We start from the raw sequence: 17,496 nt of genomic DNA, 5'->3' as shown, positions 1-17,496 counted from the left end.
AGCAGCTGCTTTTGTGAATCATAAAGGGCCTTTCAAAGCACAGTGTTCACACATGGAAAAGCACATGTTCTACTTTGCCTCCACCAAAGAAGCCTCACTGCCACCCCCCAAATCCTTGGGAAATATTCCAGCAATGTGTGTGCACCCATTATGGATTCTTTCTCATTGCTACTGCTTTTGCTATACTTTTTCTATAACCTCATGCTGTTTCCCACCCACACAGATTAGAAAGAAAAAAGAAAGAAAGAAAGACAGACAGAAAGAAAGAAAGACGGCTTTGTTGAGCCATAAAAAGGCCAATCTACTGTATATGAAAACTACCCTATCAAAGGCAGGCTCTCAAGAGCTTACATAGACCATGCACCTGTCCAACTTTAGTAGTAATGATACGCTGACCCAGCCCTTTAATTACTGATCTCATTGTCACCTGGATCCTGATGGCCTCTTACCCAATCACACACCCAAATCTACCCAGGTTATAAAGTGAGGAAGAAAGGGGTCCCTGCCAGGATACACATGAAGGAAGATCTGCTTTTGGAAATCTGATATGGGGAGTGTAGCTGAGAAGTGTACTTCATAGTAAGCGACTCTAACAGGTTTGTGTGGCAGTGGAACACCAGAAGACAGAAAACAGCATCAAGTGGGTTTGGACTGATCCTGGGCACAGACGCTGTAGTTTGCGAGGTCACCTGGGGAAAGATCTGGGGAAGATGAGCAGGTAGGACAGAAATGTGAAGTTCTTGTCAAAGTTGAAATGATGATTTATTTAGTTGAGTGGTAAAGGCACACTGCAAGCCTCAGAAAATAACGGCTCACAACATATGTAGCAAATGACACGGCAACCCACACAACTACAGGGAAAGAAAAAACACAAACGCACGTACTTTAATCGAGAAGGTCCTGAGCTGAAAGCCAAAGAAAAGGGACTTCAGAAGAAGGCTCTCTGTTTCATTTCTGTCAATCCCGTCCAAATTAATATGTGAGGTAAAGCTATTTTTCAATTTGCACCTTCATAATTACTTCAGAATAATTAACAACACAGTTCTAAGAATAAATCATTTTAGTAGATACCTGAGTGCAAATGAAAGATTGTGTGTAAGAGAAAACAATTTTAAGTGAATTTGCCACTCCAAATTATCATGCAATTATTATTCTCCCAATTTACAATTTAGCTTTATATGTATAATACCTTCATTATTTTAAGCATTTATGCCCTGAAATTAAAGGAGTTGGCGTCCTTAAAATTATAATCAATATAAAAACTAGAGTTAAGAGTATTACTCAAATTTCCCTCTTGGATTAAGCTCTTGAATTCTTATATAATAATTGTAGTAAGTCTATCTTGTTTTCCAAAAAACTTTGATATCTATATTTTATTTTCCCTCAAAGAGAGAAAGAAAGCAAGCAGGCTTTTTTAGTTCTCAAATTTTACAGGAAAAAAAATCTACAGTGTGCATACTCAGCTCATTGACAATTATTACCCTACCTTATTCCTAGTGTAGGAGATAAAAGACTGGTAATGGATTCTTAGAGATTAATACTTCTAAATATTAACTCCATTAACTTATTCATTTGATCGTTCATTCATTTTACATATACAGCCAGGGTCTCTGCCCTCATGGAACTTACATTCTACTGGGCGAAATAGAAAAAAACAAGTATACAAGTCGGTAAATTACATAAGATTGTTCAAGTACCATACTGGAAACAAAAGTGGGACAGAAACAGGTAAGTGGGTGGGCGCCCTAAACAGATTAGATGGAAGAGTCCTGGGAGGTGCCTGTGATGAGGAACCCAGAATGGAAAAGAGGTAGTTGTTCAAACCGAGGACGTGTGATCCAAGCAGAGGGAACAGCAAATGCAAAGGGTCAGAGGTGGGAGTGAGACTGGCTTATTAGACAAACAGCAAGGAAGCTAGTGTGCTTGGAAAACTGAATGAGGGCAAGAGGATAAGCGGCAAGGTCACAGAGATGGGCAGGGCCTGATCACTTAAGGCCCTACAGGCCACAGAGTCTTGAGACTGTCTTCCAAGGCAAAGGAAAGCCAAGGAGCGGAAGGCACATGAGCAGATGAAATTGAGTCTCAATCTGAGCTTGCCCACTACGTGGCCTAAGCGAATTGCTAGCATCTCTTAGATGCTAAATTCCTAATTTATAAAAGGGCACTAAGTAAATAAGGACCAGTTGCAATCATCAGTAATAATCATTATTGTTAATGCTCTGATATGTAAATAAAGTTAATAAAAAATTTTTACATTCAAATAGGCCTATACTGTAAAATAATATATCAGAAATATAGAATTATTGAGAAATAAGCAAATGAATCTTTTTTATTCAGTAAAGATCATATTCTTTATTTATTTTTTTTTTTTTGCAGTACGCGGGCCTCTCACTGTTGTGGCCTCATCCCGTTGCGGAGCACAGGCTCCGGAAGTGCAGGCTCAGCGGCCATGGCTCACGGGCCCAGCCGCTCTGCGGCATGTGGGATCTTCCTGGACCGGGGCACGAACCCATGTCCCCTGCATCGGCAGGCGGACTCTCAACCCCTGCGCCACCAGGGAAGCCCGATCATATTCTTATTGAGGACAAATAGACATAAATTAGTACATTCATTAGGGCTTATTGTGGTTCTAATCAGAATAATTATTGATCTTGGCTCAGTTCTGTCCTTAGTTAGCCTGCATTTTCTCTCCTTGTCAACCTAGCCTTGTCATTGTGTATCCAGAAATGTGTAGCAGTTCAGTGGTACCTACCAACTACACAGCGGTCATAGGGTGAATTTCACAGCTATTTTTCAAATCACAATGTGTAGTAGACAATTATAATTGCCTGACAGCATCTATTGCCCCCTCACTTCCACACACATATTTCTTCCTTACTAACAGAATCCTGATTTTGTTCAAATTCTTCTCTTTCCTCCCTCAGGCAATGATGGGAGATCCTCTTGCTAGTGACTGATTTAGAGATGGGGCATGTGATCTTGTTCTAATCAACAGAAGAAAAGGCAGTTCTTCTTAGATTCTTCTGGGTAATGTTTTCATACTCTTCAAAAGGAGAACCTCTGGAAGGGGGATCCATTTTCTGTGCTGTAGATATTCTCACGCTTGCAATGACACGTCTGCACTACTGCAGCCGTCTTGCATAAAAGAAGAACCAGTCTTAAGTGAAATGGTCCCTGAGGACAACATTGGCAGAGATGAAAGGAACCTGTATCATTGTCATTGTGCCACTGAATCAACCAATCCTGCTGCCTGCCTTGCTTCTCTCATGAGATAATATACTTCCATACCGTGTAGGTCAATTTGGGATAGTCACCCAGAAAAGCCCAAGGGGAAAACACCCTAGAAATCACAACAGGAAGATGGTACTTTGGCATGTGAAGCTGGTACCAAATGGCCTGTCTCTGGCTTTCCTAATCTTTCAAAAACTGTGACTTTCATCTCCCACTTGCCTAGGACATCTGTTTTCCCCCCAAGACCCAAATAAAGCACAGCTCTTTTTGGTCTTTTTTCCCATAAGGCTGCCAATTGTGAACCCTTATCTAATTACAAGAATATCAACAGAGAACACGTGGGACTAGCACAGATCCCAGGCACAGGCAGAAGCACTCCAGAGAGGAGGTGCAGTATTGTGATTTGTAAGCAGGAGGTATTCCTTTTCAGGAAGGAGGAACTACCATGATCATAATAGGATACTGCCTGTTTTTGTTTTAGTTATGTAGAGTTATTTTAAAATTAGGAAAATATTAGGAACCAATAAAATAAAAAATCCATTTTAGAAAAAAGGCATAGGGCTTCCCTGGTGGCGCAGTGGTTGAGAGTCCGCCTGCCGATGCAGGGGACATGGGTTCGTGCCCTGGTCTGGAAGGATCCCACATGCTGCAGAGCGGCTGGGCCCATGAGCCATGGCCGCTGAGCCTGCGCGTCCGGGGCCTGTGCTCCGCAACGGGAGAGGCCATAACAGTGAGAGGCCCGCATACTGCAAAAAAAAAAAAAAAAGAAAAAAGGCATAGATGATAACTGACTGTGTAGGGAAGGGATGCAGTGGGCTTATTGCTTGGGGAGCTGCTGGTGGAGGATGGGAATGAAGTAAAATGAAAGATTATATAAGCGTCTAATGATTCACAATAAGCAAAAAAGCAGTATGGCTTGAAACCAAAGTAACCATTCCAGTCTAATAAGCATTTTTCCTACAAGAAAATTATAGAATTATAAATTTAGTCCATAATGGAGAGCAGAAACTGTAATGCACACAGATTTCATAATTTTGTATAGTATTTGAGAAACATGACTTAGAAAATAGGGTGAACATTATAACTGGTGAAAATTTGCTAAGAGATCATAATTAAAACAGAATAGTAAATGGTGCCTTAGCTCTTGAAAGGGTCACTATCAGGATTCCACTTAATGTCTCCACTACTAATCTGCAGCGAAAATGGAAATTCGTTGAATGTGAGGATGGTGTCTAGCTGTGAGAGGCTGTCAGGGGCAGGAAAGTGGGAGAAAGATATCTGGAGGAGTTAGAAACAATACACTTTAAGTAGATCAGGAAAAACAACCTGAAACACCAAAAATAAAAATTAAATAAATGAAGGAGAGGAAACTGAAACTCACTGGCAATAATTCTGAAGGGAAAGAAAAAAATGACAACTGTTAACATTAGCTATAAGGCAATCACCCAGCCTCAAAAGAGAAACAGGCCAGGGTTTGTTAAAACAACAAATTAAGAACTTATCAACAAAAGATGCATCAATTCATGTGTCCTGCTTTTAAAGAAATCAGGGTAGGGCTTCCCTGGTGGCGCAGTGGTTGAGACTCCACCTGCCGGTGCAGGGGACACGGGTTCGTGCCCCGGTCCGGGAAGATCCCACATGCTGCAGAGCGGCTGGGCCCGTAAGCCATGGCCGCTGAGCCTGCGCGTCCGGAGCCTGTGCTCCACAACGGGAGGGGCCACAGCAGTGAGAGGCCCGCGTACTGCAAAAAAAAAAAAAAAAAAAGAAATCAGGGTAGCCCTACCCCTCTTTTCCCTATTCTGTGTATGCCTGATTTGGCTTTTGTAGAAAGCTTCATCTCTTTGGTTGTAATGAATATGTCTATTGCTAACAGAGATGCATGATCTTGTTTCTTGTTTTTTTTGTTTTTTTAAATTTACTTATTTAATTAATTTATTTTTGGCTGTGTTGGGTCTTTGTTGCTGTGCATGGGCTTTCTCTAGTTGTGGCAAGCAGGGGCTACTCTTCACTGAGGTGCGCCGGCTTCTCATTGCGGTGGCTTCTCTTGTTGCGGAGCACAGGCTCTAGGCATGCAGGCTTCAGTAGTTGTCACATGCAGGCTCAGTAGTTGTAGCTCGAGGGCTCTAGAGCACAGGTTCAGTAGTTGTGGCACACGGGCTTAGGTGCTTCACGGCATGTGGGGTCCTGGACCAGGACTCGAACCTGTGTCCCCTGCATTGGCAGGCGGATTCTTAACCACTGGGCCACCAGGGAAGTCCCGATATTGTTTCTTAATGATATAAAAGTGAGCAGGAGGTGGTAAGAGTGATTAGGCAGGTGGGGGGCGGTCATTGACAAACATGGGTAAAGTTGGTGAAAACTGAGGTTTTGTGAGGCTAATCACTTTTGCACTGTGTAAGGCTGTCAGAGCATGTAATATCCCAGCGAGCAGGAGCTGCATTATTGTGATCTTTTTCTTAGCTCCAGAAAGACACACTGTAATGCTCTAGGAAAGTTTTTTGAAAATGGTCAAAAATGCAGTTACTCCTGCAGGAAAAAGATTAATGGTAACACTGATTATAAGAGCTTTTATAATGTAGAGTTCTTACCTGAACAGAAGGGAAAGAGAATGTCAAAGAAAGGAAAACATTATTGGAGGGTGGGGCTAAATGAAGGAGAGAAGTTAAAATTAGGGAAACTTAGAAGGTTAAGGATGAGAACTTTCCAACTATGGGAACCTCTGTTTGGGTAACATGTTCACAAAGGGTAAGAGGAAGAAGATTTGCTATTAGGGATGCTGAAAAGCAGATCTGAGAAAATGCCAGTCAGGCACCACAGGGAGAACCTCCACTGACTGCAGGGAAGGGTGACCTGTGTGTTGCACAGATGTTTGCTTTCACCCCTCACCCAAGCCTCCCTCAAGTCCTCCCAGGCCCCAGCTCCTAGAGGAAAGCAGAGCCCCAGGATATGCAGGGGCATGTGCTCCTGACTTACAAGATCCAAAGGAAACCAGTATTTGAGTCTATGACCTAATCTAGGGTGGCTCATCTTCTCTGCTGCCTTGAACATTGAAATAACTTTTAGATGTAATCAGTCAATTTTCCAGTGATATTTTCTTGGCAGGTATGAGAAGAAAGCACCTATGTTAAGTGAGGCTTAATCTCCCAGATGAGACAGAAGATAGGGGTCCTTGATCTCTTGCAGTCATTTAAAGCTCGTTAGGATCTAACATAAAAGGGCTATACTAATGGCCCTGACCTCAGGCAGTTATGCTTAACTCAGCTGATCCATAAACTCTACCTGGATACGTAGGCTGTACAACACCTCAGTAACCCAGCTCTGAGGTGAGAGCTGGTACTTATCGAAGCCCTCAGACTACATCATAAACCTGACTATGTAGGGACACTTACTGAACAAAAGGTGGTCTATCAATGAAAAATATTATACAAGTTAGTCTCTGAAATAAAAATCTGCTGGAATTTTTTTTTTTAAAAAAGCTTTACTTAAACAAATGCCAAGTTTCGCCATTCAGTAGCCTCTAGGCCCAGCACCATCTAGTTCCTCCAAGGCCCCCAAACCTCCCATGGCCAAAGCTAGGTCATCACCCACACTGGATGGCAAAAGGGACCAAGCCATCTGAGACTTCAAAAGATGCGAGAGTAAAGCTGTCCCAAGTCTCAAAGTGGGGTCCATGAATCACCTGCTTTGTCAAGATGTGACAACAGGTATGGGAACATCAAAGGAACCAGGGGAGATGGCCTAGACTGGGTGTGGGAGGGAGTTAGAGATATTCTTTTTTTTTTTTTTTTTTGCGGTACGCGGGCCTCTCACTGTTATGGACTCTCCTGTTGCGGAGCACAGGCTCCGGACGCGCAGACTCAGCAGCCATGGCTCACGGGCCCAGCCGCTCCGCGGCATGTGGGATCTTCCTGGACCGGGGCACGAACCTGTGTCCCCTGCATTGGCAGGCGGACTCTCAACCACTGCGCCACCAGGGAAGCCCTGGAGACATTCTTGAAAACACAACAGGGGGGCGGTGAGAGAAGAAGGCAAGTCAGGAATGGAGCAGAGACTCTGAACATGGAAGGGGCAGGCATGGATGATAGTTTTATGAAGTGTTAAGACTAGGGCTAAAGCAGAAAGTCTGGGACTATGATTCAGTTATTACTACCATGCAGACTTTTGGTGAATATCCTGTGCATGTCCTTTTAAGGCCTTGCAGGTGTTCACCTGTAATTCTTTGCGGCCCCTAGTGCACCTAGCAACTATTTCTTGAATACCATCTCTTGAGAAGCTACAAGATGACAGGTGTGGTCCCTGCCCTCAAGGGGCTCCCAGTTTGGAGGGGGCGATTACAGGACATAAGGACTCTGCTGGCTGTATACAAGTAGGCCAAAGAAGGGCATGGAAAATGTTCCCAAAGGTGCAATACTTGAACTGCATTTTGAGTTAGCTAAGCTGAGAAGAGGTGCTACCTATGATAGGTGTTCAATTACTACTTGATAATTCATTTCCATTCATTTTGATTTGTAATGTTTACCTGGAAGATTGTTCAAGGACTAGGAGATAGTTCTTATCACCACTGTTTTTATTATTGTCAATCAAAAAGATAAACCTATCCATTTTAGTGTCTAGGGGTATAATCTGAAAAATACTATACCCTACCTTTGGCTGAGGTGAGGAGTGCACTTGTAATTTTTCTAATTACAAGACATCTTCATAGCAAAAAGTTTTAAAAGCTTTTGAAAAGATCCCATTTTGTTCACTTGAAATGTGTGTGTACATTTTAGCATAAAATATACTTGGCAGCTGCTAACATAATTGGGTGGCTACGTCTGGCAAAAACTTGATTTCTTTTTAATCAAATTTTCAGAATCATACTGGGTTTCTTGCCAGTGCTGCAATAGTGAGCAATAAATACATCATTAGATCAATGGTGGTCTGATGATGGATTACTCAAAAGATAGTTCCAGCCAAGATGAATAAGCCCAGAAGTCTCAGTGTGCAAAGATTAATAGAATATTGTTTAAAACATAGATACTGAGTTAATATAGCAGGGAAGAAAACACTGCAAAATACAACAGAACAGCCATGGGTTTATAATGTAGCGATATTGATCATGGATTTTCCAAAGTATTCTAGAGCAGCCACACTATTATATATGCCTCTGATTAGACTCAGAGATGAGAAGGAAAAAGTTATTAAAAAAAGAAAGAAAGAAAGAAAGAAAGAAACCAGGGGAAGGCCTGCTGTTATAATAAATTATTTAAAGCAAGCAGGGCTAGTAGGTTGTGAAGACAATATAAAACAGAATCAATGCCTCCAAGAATCCCCAAACCATCAGCACCTCTATAAATTTCTTACCACCCTATCTGGCATTTTACTGGAGGTATTTCTTTCCCACCACTCTCTCCATCCCATCCCAGCCGTGACCCTTCACTTTTTGCCGGTTCTTTTCTCAGAGCTTCATATTTGTCTTTCTTCTGTAACCCAGGATGCTATCTTCAGTTATATTTCTCAGCTTGTATCAGAAGAGTGTCTGTAAGGACACAGATGAGTGAATCTGTCAATTCATTCATCTGGATCTTAAATTTCCCATAGAAACTGTGCTGGGAATATCTAATAAGATACATGTAACAATGTGACTTTAATATTATCCTTCTTCTTCTTCTTTTTTCTTAATATTGTTATAGTTAAATCCACAAAGTTAAAGCTAGAGTAGAACTTCTATAGCTCAATGAGTGTTCTATGAGTAGAAGGTATTATTGGATCCAAAAAACCAAAGTGAATGTAGAAGCTTAAGGGGGCATTATAGAGGAGAAAGAGTCAAAATGGCTAAAATTTAAGTATTAGGAGCTGTTAAAAGGACAGAGTGATTTGAAAAGTAAATTTTTTATAAGTAGATTTCACAATGGGAATAAGGGTATGGAACGAAGGGCCAAAAACTTGAAAAGAATTTGTCATATTCTTTTTGCCAAAGAATTTTGCCAAAAGTATGCCATGGCCAAAAAAAAAGGAAAAAAAAAAAAAGAGTGAGAATTGTTGCTTAGAAGCTTGTAATGACCTGTGGCCCACTTTCCAGAAAAGTAGCATTCTACTGTAGTTTTTTAACTGGGCACAAATCAGTACCATTGTATAATCAGGGGCTGTGATTATACCTTAGGCTTTGGAAATTTTCTAGGTCCATCCAATCATGCAGAAGCTGGGCAAATAAAATATGAGCAAGTTCCTTTTGTCAGTGTAAAGACATTATTAGCAGCATAACATGACTCAATAGGCAAAAAGTACAGGTCTAAAATATTAGTCCCCCAAATTCTACATATAGGCTTTGCTGCCTTTGGGTTCTTTGACCTTTTGCAAATTACTTGCCATTCCAAGTCAAGCCTGGATGGTTAAGGTCAGGATCATTGAACCAATTATTATATATGGTGGTTAGCTTTAGAAAGAAAACTGTTCCAAGGTCACAGTCAATATAAAAAAAATTCTAAGAGGTGAAAAAAAACCTGTAGATGATATGAATGACTAAGCATGAGTCTATCATCTCATCATGAAGCTAAATAAAAACAATTCAAAACACATGGGCAACGTCTCAGTTAGTGGTGTCATCTTTGAATGTGAAAGACAAAATCTAAATAGGGTTGGCTTTCGGTATCCACGGATGAGGAACCTGCAGATATGGAATGCCGACTGCACTCCGCAATTTTATATAAGGGGCTTGAGTATCCCGGGATTTTAGTATCTGCAGGGGTGGGGGCCCTGGAACCAATCCCCCAAGGATACTGAGGTATGACTGTATTATGATCCTTTTGTGGCTGCTGTTTGCTCACCTGTAACAAAGTGGGAAAAAAATCCTTGCACTCAAAGGATTGTTAAGATAAGCAACATAGGTTGCTATAAACATGCTTGCCAAGTGTTCCTCAGAACATAAATTGCTCCATAAAAGTCCCACTAACGATCCAGTGGCCTGGAAGAATCTAAGTTCAGTGTCCCAGCCTATACAGGTCCTTTTGTCATCAGGGAAGTAAATATTCTGGGCACTTCTGACCTCAGAGAAGTTATTTGTTTTTTAGGTACCTGGAGGGTAGAAAGAGGGAAGGTCAACAACTTCTGACAGATCCTTTCTTTTTTAAACTTTATCAAGGGGTTTTACACTGAGAACTATGCCAGTCTGAAATGGGAGAACAGAATCCAAAGGTCAGTATCCAACTACATATAGAAAAGCTAATTGGCAATAATTAATACACCAGAATCACAGTGATTTGAAAGGAGAGGCGGCAATCAATTCTCAACCCCTCTCCCTGCGTTGCTAAGAAAATCTACATACCCGATTAATTGGACACCACAAAATACTTCTAAGATGACTTTCTGAAAATGAGACTCCCTGGGCCTCTGGGTAGGTGGCCTGAGACACTCTCGCGACCAACAGGCAGACCAGCTGCAGCTTCCCAGGGAGCTCCTTGACCTCAGATGAGTCTGTACTAGCCCTGCTGAGGTCCTAGCCCCCAAGCTCGAAAGAGTATTAGTGAGTCAAAGGTGGCTCTCAAGGACTGGGATTCTTCTACCTTTCAGGGAGAAATGCCCAACAATGTGAGTTAGGACTGACAGAGTTACCCCAGAGCACCCCAGGAACTCACTGGACCTGGAGTAGGGAATGGAACAGGCTGGGGTGAGGTCTCAAACTACCTTGCTTCCCGAGACAGACTTCTTTAGAATTGGGGCTAACCTGGTTAGGGGATTGCTAAGGAGTCCAAAAACACTTCTGAACACAGAACAAAAGGTACCATTGTTGAGGACAGAGAGTTAAAACATTAGCTATAAATTTCACATGGCTGGTAAATGCCACCTGGAAATTTTGTAACAATTATTTGTTGAATCAACTCACAGACTGTAATTATTCTTTTATATCATAAATGCCATTCCAGCGTTTCTCAAAATATGGTGAGAGGATCCCTGACATCAGAATCACTTGTGGGTGCATGTAAAAGATGCAGATTCCTAAGTTCCACCCCAGATTTCTGAATCTAATCTTGGAGAATAGAGTCCAGCCCATGAACTGAATTTTTAAGGAGCAATGCAGTTGACTCAGGTGATCCATATCAAGGCAGGAGAATTATTGTGTCTACATAGTCCATCAGAAATGTAAAGACCCAGATTAGTGATTAGAATATTTTCCCCCAATGTTTAAGTACCATAAAAATGAAAACAACACTTGTGATGAGTTCTTAAGAACCATTCCAGTATTTTCTACCCACATATAATAAACACGGTATTAAAATATAATTATGAGCATAAAATTATTGGGTAAAATATCAACTGTGCTTCTCAAAAATATTGTCTTTATTTTGTCACCAAAAGTAATTATGCTGTTAAAGGAATTTATAGTTTTTTAAGTATCAGTCAGTTTGCTACAGGAAATTAATAAGCTGTTATACTCCTCCCATACCCTTTTAGTCATCAGAAGTTTTGTGATAAAGGCTTTTATTCTTATTATTTTTTAAACTATAAATTGTGAACCATTGCAACTAGTGATTAGGCTGAATATGAATTTATATACAAGTTATAAATTCCTAAAAATACATTTCATTAGAATTACCAAGGCAGTCTAGAGCTAGTAGATTAAATAGCCTCTGTAATAAAGCTCTATTCTACTTCTGTTAAGATTTTTTTTTTTGGTGCAAAACAATTCAGTTTTAATGCATTCTCTTAAGAAGTGAAAGGAAACAGTTTCTGATATACATGCTACTGCAAAGCAGTAAACCAGTGTTGCATGGTTATGTGACAAGCACCACATTTCTTTTCTAGAGGGATTTTTTTCCCCCTTATATACTCCTCCTTCCCAAACCATGCCTATTAATTACTTCACAAAATACAGTTTGCCATTTCTGAAGAATCAAACACTCGTTTTCTCCCTCACCAAAAATCACACGTTCAGACTGAATTCTGAATGAAAATGGACTTGAGAGGCAGGCTTTGTTTATAGCATGTTGTTTCTACTAAGGGTTGCCCCCTACCCACGTTCCACCCTAGTGCTCCCACTGAAGTGTACATGTTATCTTTTAACAGATGGGCCGGCTGGCGGCTGCTGGGCTATAAAACAGGAACTGGGAATCTGCTTGGAGTGGTATTGAACTGAATGCTCGTAAAGTTCATGGACATACACTGACCCAGACAGACTAGGAAGATCCAAACATGCTTATACACACACTCATCATACACCCCACAGATCAGAGGGTCCATCTCTCTACCCAGAGGAAGTTCAAGGCTGTTTCCCCCTCCATATCTCTATTTCATTTGCTTATCAATTTTATACACACACATATAAGTACACACATATGTAGGCACATCTACATATGCATGCATAGCTATATATCTCAATGTTTTTATACATCCTCAAAGATCAAAATATTCCCCAATTCTGTTGCCAAGTCTCTACCTAGTACTTTCAATAAGCTCTCATTCACATCAAATAAGAATTACAAGAAAATATTGCATTCAATTCTATTTAGTCCACACATAATATAAACTACATGTATGTAACTGCCCTCAAAAAAAAAACAGCTGCTTTTACCCCTTACCAATGAGAGAGAGAGAGAAAAAATTTATCCCAGACTGAGTCACAGAAAGTGTCAGGTTTAACCTTGTATCCTCTGCTGTCAGTTCCTGTCACAACTTCATCACTTAAACACACAGGTGCTCAAACAAACACCAACCGACCAGCCTGGTGGTCGTTTTCACGGCCTCTTCTTGGATTCCCCGAGGCCTCCCTGCACTGGGACAGTCACCAGTTAGCCCCGGTCTTAACGAAGTCCTTTGGACACACCTTGCAGGTGGATGTGGAGGTCTGAGCACCTCATGAGGGATGCGGATTCAAGTGCTAATAAAAAGTAATTACAAAGTTTAATATCCGCGCTGTCAATTCCTTTCAATAATTGCAAAACTGTGAAGCCCCTGCTACGGAACCCGACTGGTCCTAAAGTTCTCTGACCCCTAAAGATGCACCCGGAGCCCGATGATCACTGGCTCGGGCTACGCATCAGACACACACAGGACTACCTCGTCTCACCGACGCCGGTGCGTGTTAATTTTTCAGGAACCCGTCTTCAACCATCTAGGAACTGCTGTCCGCACGCCACTGGACTCGAAGGCCGCCCCTAGCGCGCGTGTCGCCGCTGCAGAGGGCCAGGGGACGCGTCCCCGGACCCCACCTAATGACGGCAATTACAACATGCCAAGTTCTTGCGAACGCAGAGCCGCGTCCCGGGCTGAGTTGGGACGCTTTGAAACAAGAAGTTCGGGAGTGGGGGTGCTGGCAAGGAGTGAATCCCGTCAGTCCTGACCTCCCCACAGCCGACACGCTCGGACGGACAGATCGACGCGCGCCAGGACGCGTCCAGTCCCCCATTTGCCGAACAGCGCGAGAGGAGCCGCTCCCCTTGCGCGCGGCGACTCACCCTCGTCGACGAGTCCAGATGGCAAACCGACGCCCCTGCTGCGGGTCCTGAATCCCAAGTTGCCCCGAACCGGCGACAGCTCTCGCCCTAGCCCACCGGGGCACATTGGCTCCGGCAGGCACCTCGGAGGGAGCACAAACCTGGCGGCCGCCCCGGCTCAACAGCTGCCTGGAGCGCGGTGACAATTCACGGACCTGCTCAGCGAATGAGACGGACAGCAGGGCTGAAGCAACCGGGATCCGAAGGGAGGCGGGGCCGGGGGCAGTAGGGGCGGGGTCAGATCGGGGCCCGCCCCGCCAGGGCGGGGCGCTCTTCAACGCGTGACTGGCGGAGCCCGCAGCCAATCAGGGTGGCGCCCGGGCCTGGGGCAGCCGCGGGCGGTGCCGAGCGCCCGGCTCCGCCCCGCCGCCGCCGTCCAATCGCCGGCAGCCGAGGGCTGGCTGAGGGACGCGCCCATGGCTGGGAAGTTGGCTGAGGTGAGGAACCGGGGTTCTGGGCTGGCGCTGTGGGGGCGGCTGCGGCGGGACCCCGACGCCTCGGAAGGGAAGTGGCGGCCCCGGAGGGCCCCTGGGGGCCTGGGGCCGCCCGGAGCCGCCGCGTGTCGGCGCGCTGTGGTGCAAGAAACCCAAGCACTGCGCGGGCCGAGACTTGGTCGACACCGCCCACCCCTGGCGCCCGCAGGAGGTGCGGAACTTGGCTCTAAACGAGGCCCAGCAGTCGGAGGAAACTGAGACCCAAAGAGGGTGGGTCCCGGGCCGGATCACCCAGCCGCCAGTGGAAGCCAGGGCCCGGAACTGGGAGCTGCGGGCTCCCTGAAAAGGCTCTGTTTGCGGTCTGGTGGTTATCTCCGAAACAAAACTCCAGCTCCGCCCGCCCCCTCTGGAAGGTTCGCGACACATCCCTCCTCACCCCTGCCCTTCACAGCACCGGCAGCGGGGACTTACCAGACGCCTAGGCTCCCTTCCCGACTCAAGGCGCCCGGGCACTTGCGCAGAGACCGGGGGCGAAAGGGAGGCACAGGCGCTGGACAGTCGGGCTGCCCGGCAGGATGGCATCCCCAGCGGTGGCTCCCCCTGCTGCTGTCCCTGGGGCCTGCCGGACGGACCAGGACCGTCTTCGCGGACTGGAGCACCGCAGAGTCAGCCCTGGCCGTCGCACTCTGCACGCCCTCGCACCCTCCACTTCGGCAGCCCCTGGGCCTAGCTTAGAGACCCCCGTAGTGGCGGGCCTGGGGGCAGCCTGAGCTCGCTGGGTCAGTCGTGGCTGAGGGGCCCCGAAGGAAGGCTTTGGGGGCTCTGCCCTTCCTGTCCGTTCCGGTCGCTGCTGCTCGTTTGGTTGGCGGATCAGCTCTTCAGCCGGGCTTTAAGCCCTTACCTTGGCTGCAGCACACATACATAGGGAGCTGGGGGTATCAAGAGTCAAAAAGCGGAGCTGGTTGTTGCTTTCCAGACTGAGGCCTAGAATGTTAGCAAGCCCTCGACTGTAGACTGGGCGTGGGAGCGGTCTCTGTGTGCTTAGAACTGCACCTGCCACAGGTAGACACCCACCCCATGTTAGTAAAATGAAGGTGTGCATGGCAGGCGAGGGGTCAAGCTCCCTGGTGCCCTGACACCACTGACCATTGTCTGCCTCAGATCCCAGAAGTCCTAAAGGTTTTAGTCTCTCAGTATGGGTAACTATTCAGACTATCATATACGAGGGAGTATGGACCTCCACAGGTGTTATTTCAGTGGCTGCCTGGCCCCCATAAGGACCTGCGTCATAGGTAGCCCACCTCTCATGAGCAGGTTCTGATGAGGGTCATTGGCAGAAGGAAGGCAAAAGTCCCATGGCTGAAAAGTAGTGAAATGGCCCCTCTCTGAGGTGAGCTCTGGCTTGGAGTCAGTTTCAAATTGTGTCACCTCAGCTCCCTGTCTCAATGGGGAAAAGCAGGCAGTCAGGTGGGCAAGAAAATCAGGGTCTGGACAGTCCTTATTGGGCCCTGACTGATTAGTGATGCAGAAATTGTGCATGTTTAAACCTTTCGTCATCTAATGAACCAAAGGACTGGTACAGGCAAGGAAGACCATTCCATCCAATTCCAACAGTTGCTTAGCATGCCGTGGAGTGGCCTGGGAGAATGGCCTTTGCCCACAAGGAATTAGATGTAGACCACGTGAATGGAATATATACTAAGTCTCTATGCTGAAGACGGGGTGGGGGATAGAGGAAAAATGTATTTCCTTGGATTTTTTTTCCCCACTCCTGGATATGACTAGAGAAAAAGTTTGCCAACAGTGTTTACCATATTAACACCCTGTGAAGGTTTTTCACAGATGCTAATGATTGTTTTAAAAATCACCTTGGTAATAGGAGCCAAACATTGGCTGTTGACTGTACTTGATGTAGTATTTATGTTAAATGATGAAAAAAGGAAATAGGAGACTTCCTTGGTGGTGCAGTGGTTAGGAATCTGCCTGCCAATGCAGGAGACACGGGTTCAAGCCCTGGTCCAGGAAGATCCCACATGCCACAGAGCAACTAAGCCCGTGCGCCACAACTACTGAGCCTGCACTCTAGAGCCTGCGAGCCACAACTACTGAGCCCGTGTGCCTAGAGCCCGTGCTCTGCAACAAGAGGAGCCACCGCAATGAGAAGCCCGCGCACCGCAACGAAGAGTGGCCCCCACTCGCCGCAACTACAGAAAGCCCATGAGTAGCAACGAAGGCCCAACAACGCAGCCAAAAATAAATAAATTAATTAATTAAAAAAAAGGAAATAGGAAATTTCTTTTTAGGAAATAAGTTACAACTAAGCAAGTGACTTCCATGTCCCAATTTCCAAGGTTTTCTGTTTGTTTCATACAGACATTACTGTCATGGGTTCCTGGACAAGCAACTGGTCTCATTTTCCCTTATAGAATGGATGGCATTGGAAGACTGTAGATTACAATTCATATTTCCGCACCGTGTTCTGTTGTAATTGTATTTGACAGGAGCTTATCACTCAGGCACAGACTTACTCCATTTGTTGCCAGTCCCCCTTAATGATCTCTTGAGTTTGGGCCATCCCCATATTCTACAAGGGAAAATTAGACCTGTTACTTGGCCAAGGACTCATTATGGTCCTATTTGTATTAGACAAACAAAAAAACATGGAAATCTGGACCTGGAAATCACTTGTTTAGTTTCACCAAAAGAAATGTTCTTTCCCTCAAAGGAATGAGGAAGTTTATGGTATGGCTTGGGAATGAGAAGATTGAGGTGGGACCATGGAAGCAAGGCTGGTCCCTTTGTGGATGGTGAGCAAATTTGCCTTCAGGCACTGTCATCCACCTCTCACACTGAAAGAATATTTTGGGACCTTCTAAATTTCAATAGGGTGTGACTGATAGGAGCTGTGGGTTCTAATCTGAGTGGCTGCTGTGGTGAGCGCTCCTGGCAGCCACTTAACCTCTGTTCACCCTTGCCTCCTTGGTCGTAAAACAGCAGTGGCAGAATCCACTGTGTTTATCTGCTTAAGGCGGACACCATAATGATGGTGACACAGCGCTGTAAATGTACCAACTGCTGAAATAGAGAACAAAATGATGTTGAAACTGGAAAATGGTGGGGCCTGAAGAATTCCTTTTTACACTTACAATTTCTATTCATTTTAATCTCAATGGATTACTGTCCTTTCATTCTACGAATGGAAATGAGGGAAAACAGCCCTCACAATCCTTATTCTTTGATTACCGAATGTTTCAGAAGCTTTACTTAAGTGAAAAGTATTTTCCCCCTTTCCCATGTCTACCACCTCTCCTAACATATATTCAGCTTGGAAAATTATTCAGAATTTGAACAGGTTGAGCAAA

The 17,496-nt window shown here is 44.7% G+C and overlaps 1 protein-coding gene across 2 annotated transcripts in view; it reads right to left on the bottom strand.

The window, feature by feature from the left end:
* MARCHF3 (membrane associated ring-CH-type finger 3) overlaps nt 1-13,845 on the bottom strand; it is a gene marked incomplete at its 3' end in the record, with an annotated part of 151,426 nt that extends 137,581 nt beyond the window's left edge. For both annotated transcript variants that reach the window (XM_079703104.1, XM_079703102.1), the window contains exon 1: nt 13,662-13,845. The remainder of the gene's footprint in view (nt 1-13,661) is intronic.
* Between the last annotated feature and the right edge of the window lie 3,651 nt (nt 13,846-17,496).

Source organism: Hyperoodon ampullatus (genome assembly GCF_949752795.1).
Source record: "Hyperoodon ampullatus genome assembly, chromosome: 4".
NCBI classification, from domain to species: Eukaryota; Metazoa; Chordata; class Mammalia; order Artiodactyla; family Ziphiidae; genus Hyperoodon; species Hyperoodon ampullatus.
This window is presented reverse-complemented; position numbering and strand designations above follow the sequence as displayed.